Source organism: Strongylocentrotus purpuratus, unplaced genomic scaffold (assembly GCF_000002235.5).
Source record: "Strongylocentrotus purpuratus isolate Spur 01 unplaced genomic scaffold, Spur_5.0 spur5_scaffold_10, whole genome shotgun sequence".
Classification (NCBI taxonomy): domain Eukaryota; kingdom Metazoa; phylum Echinodermata; class Echinoidea; order Camarodonta; family Strongylocentrotidae; genus Strongylocentrotus; species Strongylocentrotus purpuratus.
Window position 1 is genome coordinate 25,585,031 of NW_022145595.1, and position 6,039 is coordinate 25,591,069.

A 6,039-nucleotide genomic window follows, 5' to 3' on the forward strand; every position below is an offset into this window, starting at 1 on the left:
TAACTTTGCATTTCTATAGCTCTGTAATGACTGGTGAGAGGTATTTACCCAGGCCGCGCATATTTTTTTTACACAACTGTTTAGCCACTTCAGTCAAATATACTGTGCAAACGACTAGAGACAGAGTCTAGCATTACCCTTAGCAGTTTCGTTGGATTGCTGGAGCTGCATTGTGTACACTCGTTATTTGTTTCGGGTTAAATCTATCCTCTCTTCTCTTTCGTCATGTATTTCTGTGTTTTTCAATCTATTCTTTTTCTCCCTCGGCATCTATTTTTTTGTTTTAATCTCATAGAATTTCTCCTTCTTTATGTATTTCCTTGTTTTTCCTTCTCCATATCCTCTCCACTATCCTTGTTTTCCCCTTCTATCATCTTCCCTTCCCTGGGTGTAGTGCTTGCACATATAGCGCTGACGACTTAGACTCTTTCACCAGAGCACTTCTTGGAATTTTTTCGCGAAAATGGCTAAACAGTGGTGTAAATTAATATGCGTATGCATGTACAGTAATATGAGACACAGAAATATATATCTTCGTTAATACGGAAAACCACCATGACTCGAGTCTCCTCAAATTTAGAATTTACACAAATGCGCTAAGAAGTGCACATCGACCTTGTGATAGATGTCACTATAAGAAAAACAATACATATACAATATATTTTGTTTTCACGTGCTCACATAATTTGGTACTTCAAATTCTATCCTCTCTGGTTAATCATTTAAATTTGACCTTGCCAACTATTAAATCCATATGGGCAGCGTCTCACGCTCACGAAACCGTCATAAGTACAAGTTCACCGAACTCCAATTGAAACGTGTGTTAAACTTAATACACACATTTCAATGAGATGTCGTTGGATTTATACTTATGACAGTTTCGTGAGACGCTGCCATGATCCTTGAATGTCAAACTACGCCATCACTTGACAGGAAATTTGGAATCGGTATTATTATTGGGGATGTCTTGTCCTGATGTGTAGGAAATTTGTTGAGGAACTATAGAGTCGTGAACAGTGGCGTACCTGGGGTACTCCGTCAGGGGGGGCAAGCGACAGAAACAAACAAAAAGGCGATGCTAATTTTCACTTCTGGCGAGCGAGCGAGCAAGAAAAAATCTTTAAGTAACGTTTGGTATATAAACTGGTATTGTTGCAAGTTGGGGGTGGGAACATTCACTTGTTAGCGACGTTAATTTCATTTTTTTGCAAACGAGCGTAGCGAGCAAGAAAAAAAACACTTCTTTTTTAATAATTGCCACTTATAAACTTGGTTCAATTGTCCCATGCAGGGCATGGGAACAATATTGTGTTTAGGCTAATTTTATACCCATTTTAGCTAGCGAGCGAAAATGCATCTTTCTCTCAATGAATTGCTATATAAAATTTGTTTCATTGTTGCAGGTCGGGCACAATCGTGTTTAAGGCAATGTCAATCCCATTTTGGCGGGCAGGCAACCCCCTACATTTCTCTTTTTAATGATATTGTAGCAGGTTAGTGGTGGGCACATAATTCCACGAGCTAGCGAGCGTAGCGAGCGAGCGAAAAAAATCACTTCTCTTTTATAGGGAAAATATGGTACATAAACTTGGGTTCATTGTTCCATGTCAGGGACGTGATTATTAAAAGCGGTGTTATTTCTATTTTGGCGAGCGAGCGAAAAAAAATCACTTCTCTTTTATAGGGAAAATATGGTACATAAACTTGGGTTAATTGTTCCATGTCAGGAACGTGATTATTAAAAGCGGTGTTATTTCTATTTTGGCGAGCGAGCGTAGCGAGCGAGCAAAATTTTTGTAATGATAGTTGGTTCATAGATTTCAGATTTTTTTGTTGCAGGGCAGGGCTTACACAATCATGTCTAAGGTGATGTTAATTCCGTTTTGGCGAGCACGAGCACACCAAAACTTCTTTGAATAACGTTTGGTACATAATTATTAACTGGTTGTTGCAGGTTGGGGCGGGCAAGTTAGCGGTGTCAATTCCATTTTGGCGAGCGAGCATAGCGAGCAAGCAAACAAAATTCTCTTTTAATAGAAATTAATAAATAAACTTGTTTTTATTGGTGCAGGTCAGGATGAACGCAATCGCGTTCAACGCGATTCAATTCCTTTTTGGCGAGAGGGCGAAAAAACTCTTTCATTTTTGATTATATTGTTGCAGGTCAAGGGTGGGCACAATAATGTTTCCAAAGCAATGTCTATTCATTTTATTCACGAGCGAGTGTAGCGAGCGAGAAAAATGAATTAGTCTCTTTTAGTAACATTTGGTACATACATTGTGTGTTATTGTTGCCATGGTTGCAGGTCGGGGCCCGTCGGGCCAGGCACAATTGTATTCTAGGCAATGCTAATCCTTTTCTTTTTTCAGGGGGACGAGCAAGTGAAAACATTTAATACAAAATAGGCTAGCAAGCAGTTCGCGCCAGCGAAGAGTTTCGAATTTGTTATATCACTTATATTTTCCTATTTTCATTTGTCTTAATTTTTCAGGGCCGTATGCGGAATATTTTTCTGGTGGGGGAGGGGGAAAGATGCGTTTTAAAGTTTTCGAAGAATCTCAAAAACAAAAGGAGTGAAGGGAGTTCGAGCGACCGAACTAGTCATGAGGGTACTTTTGCATTTTCAAAAGTAGAATTGAAGGATTTGGTATAGGCCTACACTACATTTTTAGGAAAAAAACTGTACGTTTTCAAAATATCTGGGGTCAACTGCCCCCCCCCCCTGGTGCGTAAGGCCATGGTCTTTTTTTAATTTCCTTTCCTTTTCTTCTTCCTTTTTTCTTTCCTTTTCCCTTTTTTCCTTTTTTCTCTTTCTTTCCTTTTTTTCTTCCCTTTTCCTTTTTTCTTTTTCTTTCCTTTCCTTTCTTTTCTTTTCTTTCCCCTTTTTCTTTTTTTCCCTTGGGGCCCGTCAGGGGGGGCACTCTGCCCCCCCTGCCCCCCCCCCCCCATAGGTACGCCAGTGGTCGTGAAGTGTGTCGTCATCAAAAATCTATTTTTAGAATTTCTCGATTTTTTCTTCATTTTCCAAAGAGCATCAAAAATAATGTCCGAATCTCGAAAACCAATTGAATATATTAAGTATTGGCTGAGATATGACCATCTGAATAAATAATTATATATTATAGTGCTCTGGTTCCTAATGTTATGAACCAGACCACTATATTACACTGAGTTCCCATAGGCCATATATTTATTCAGATGGCATTATCTCAGCCAATTTTCGACATTCGGACATTATTTTTGATGCTCTTTTGGAAAATAAAGAAAAAATTGAGAAATTCTAAAAATAGATTGTTATGATGTCACAGCTTCGGTACTCTATTTTAGCTTATTGACGTGTTTTGTAATGTCGCCCTCTTACCCCCCCCCCCCTACACACACACACACCCCCACACACACACACCACCACGTCCCCTTTCCGAACGTTGATTTCTCTCAAGTAGCACAATTCCATCGAGGAAAGTGGTGAGGGGGGGGGGGGGGTGAGTGAGTAATCGGACCGATTTAGGGAAATTCTAAACCGTCTTTTAGTATTTTAATATAGTATTTTAAATATAATAAATTTTCACTACGATTATAGAGTCAATAACATAGATTATGTCACATTTCAAATTATTGGTTGATTTTAAAATGATTTCCCTTGAAAAGTGCGGGTACATTTTGTACGGGCCACTTACCTTTCCTAAAACTGTGTGTCTGTGGGATCTCCCCATCCCCGGAATTTATACCAGTGTGTGAATAGCAGGAAGCAACGAAAGAATGGCTCAAGTTTTCATAGACCCTTCGCAGATTCCTTTCTACCAGACAAACACAGATATAATGGTCAAGTTACGTAATTCAAATATGAACACGTCTTTATCCTGTGTAGCTGTTAAGTATGTTGGAAAGGAGTTCTCCTTCATTCACGAGTGCAGTGGACGGTGGAGGTATCTCCAAAATTCAATTCAATTAAAAAATTTATTTATTTGTCCAAATGAAATAAATGGAAATGTTACAATGGGATTTTTACAAGCAATGAAAGTACATATATAAACAGCAACAAACACAGTAATAATCGAAATACATAAGTGAAAAACATACGTAAACGTTGACATAGACATGGATATTAAAGTAAAATTATACATAGAATGAGCACTAAGAAAGAGTAAACGGAGACAGAAGATCGAGGGGGAGAAGGGGTATAAATGAGAAGAAGGAGAAGCATTTATTGAGAGGAAGGGAAAGAGAGCTGATGCGAAGTAAAGAAAGGAGAAGTAGGCCTAGGGAGGGTTGTAGAAAGAAAGAGAGAATATCATGAAATGAAACAAAATGATAAAAGCGATAATTAAGACGTCAGCAGAACACAATAAACACCATCGCCGGCACAGACCCTCAATATCCTATTGAATTGCCCATATAGAAAGCATGCCCGCGGATATTGATGTTCGCATAAATCGATGGTCGACACACAAAGCTATCATTGTACATTAAAGGAAAGGTGTTTGATTGTCAGCGCTTAAAAATTAGGTATATTTACCATGAATAGGACAAATTATAATCATTTGAAGGCTTTAATTACAACAATGTACAATCTGATTGAATGTACCACCTGTACTGTCATGCTTGTATTACATAGCCAAAATTGGAGAGAGATTAATGTTGTAATGTTCGCATAAATCAATAGTCGACACACAACGCTATCATTTTACATTAAAGGAAAGGTGTTGGCTGGTAAGCGCTTAAAAAATAAGTAGGCCTATATTTACAATAAATAGGAAAAATTGATCATTTGAAGGCTTTTATTACAACAATGTAATCTTATTGAATGTACCACTCGCACTAGTCATGCTAGTATTACATAGCCAAAATTAGAGAGAGATGGTAAGGATTTAGGATTGTGATCCTTGAGCTACAAAAACATCTTCCATTAGGTATACTAATTATCTATATTAATATTTATATACATTATCCTCTCAACAGTCTAGGAATGTTCTGATTACTATTTGTTATCAATATAAAATGTGTAAGGAGGTTCTTTCTTCCCTCCTTCTATATCCTTCCTTCCTAACATTGTACTTATTTAACAAACGAACAAATTTGACAGTTTTGAAGACAATATAATTTTTGTTGATCATAGTTCTATCTAGCTTCATGTTTTATGGGAGTCGTAAGGGACAAGCTGAATTTTAGCGACAAGCGTTTGTTCTTTAAAAGGTAATACAAAGTTTTGGTAAGGGGTCATGAATTTGGTGCAAATGAACATATTGGAAGCAACTGCGATCCTACAATATTCAGTGATCATTGTCGCGGTTGAAATTGAGTCTTAAGTTATGAAATTGTAAATAATAAACACTTTATGTTGTCTAGCTCCCTCTCAAGATCAAAAAATTAATCAATCAAAAAAAATAATGTTTCTTGACTAAAATTCGACCGATTAGCTATTCCCGTTCGGAAATGATATACCACAACTACATACTCTGAGATTTTCATGGTCGCAGCTACCATTGTATGGCCGTAGGAGCTAATTGAAATTTATCAAAATTTACCGGGAGCACCGGTAAATCTTTATATTCAATTTTTCTCGAAAGCAGAAGTGTTTTAGGGGCTAAATTTTCTAGTGCTTATAATACATCCATAGGGGCATCCAAATATATCAAAATTGTAAAGAATCACTATCCACCCATTTTTCAAAATTTCCCAAAACTTTGTATTACCTTTAATACTACTAAACATAGAATAGCAATTTACTTTTTAGCGACTCGTTTCGTGGGAAAGTCTTTCTTTCTTTCCTATCTTTTGTTTCTTTCGAACTTCCTCTAATTCTATCTCTCTCTCTCTCTCTCTCTCTCTCTCTCTTTACGTTGTCTCCCTTCGTTTTGTTCCAATTCTTTCTTTCCTTTCCTTTCCTTTCTTTCTTTCGTTAGTTATCATGTATTCTGTAAAAAACAAAAACAGGGTAGTCTCATTTAGTGCCACGTGAATGGCCTTCTTATAAACAAGGAAGGTCTGCTATGAGCAAAATGATACAACATAACTTATAAAACATAATTTAAAAAAAA